The following is a 559-nucleotide window of genomic DNA, read 5'->3' as shown; positions in this document are numbered from 1 at the left end:
TAGGATTGTGTCAGAGTACTTACATCGATAAGGTCTTGAAACGGTTCCAGATGCAAGATTCCAAGAAAGGAGCCTTACCGATGAGCAGTGGCACAGTTCTCTGCAAGAGTCAGTGTCCTACGACACCTGATGAGCGAGAACGCATGGATAGGATTCCATATGCTTCGGCAATTGGATCCATCATGTATGTCATGCTTTGTACTCGACCGGATGTAACCTATGCATTGAGCATTACGAGTAGATACCAGTCAGATCCAGGTGAGTCGCACTGGATCGCCATCAAGAACATCCTTAAGTACTTGAGAAGGACTAAGGATGTGTTCTTGGTGTACGGTGGGTCGGAAGACGAGCTCGCTGTAAAAGGTTACACCGATGCTAGTTTCCAGTCAGACCCGGATGACTACAGATCGCAGTCTGGCTATATTTTTTGCTTGAACGGAGGCGCTGTTAGCTGGAAGAGTTCCAAGCAAGCGACTGTTGCAGATTCTACTACAGAAGCTGAGTATATTGCAGCGTCGGACGCAACAAAGGAAGCTGTTTGGATCAGAAAGTTTGTTGG

Source organism: Tarenaya hassleriana, unplaced genomic scaffold (genome assembly GCF_000463585.1).
Source record: "Tarenaya hassleriana unplaced genomic scaffold, ASM46358v1 Cleome14, whole genome shotgun sequence".
Lineage (NCBI taxonomy): Eukaryota > Viridiplantae > Streptophyta > Magnoliopsida > Brassicales > Cleomaceae > Tarenaya > Tarenaya hassleriana.
This window is presented reverse-complemented; position numbering follows the sequence as displayed.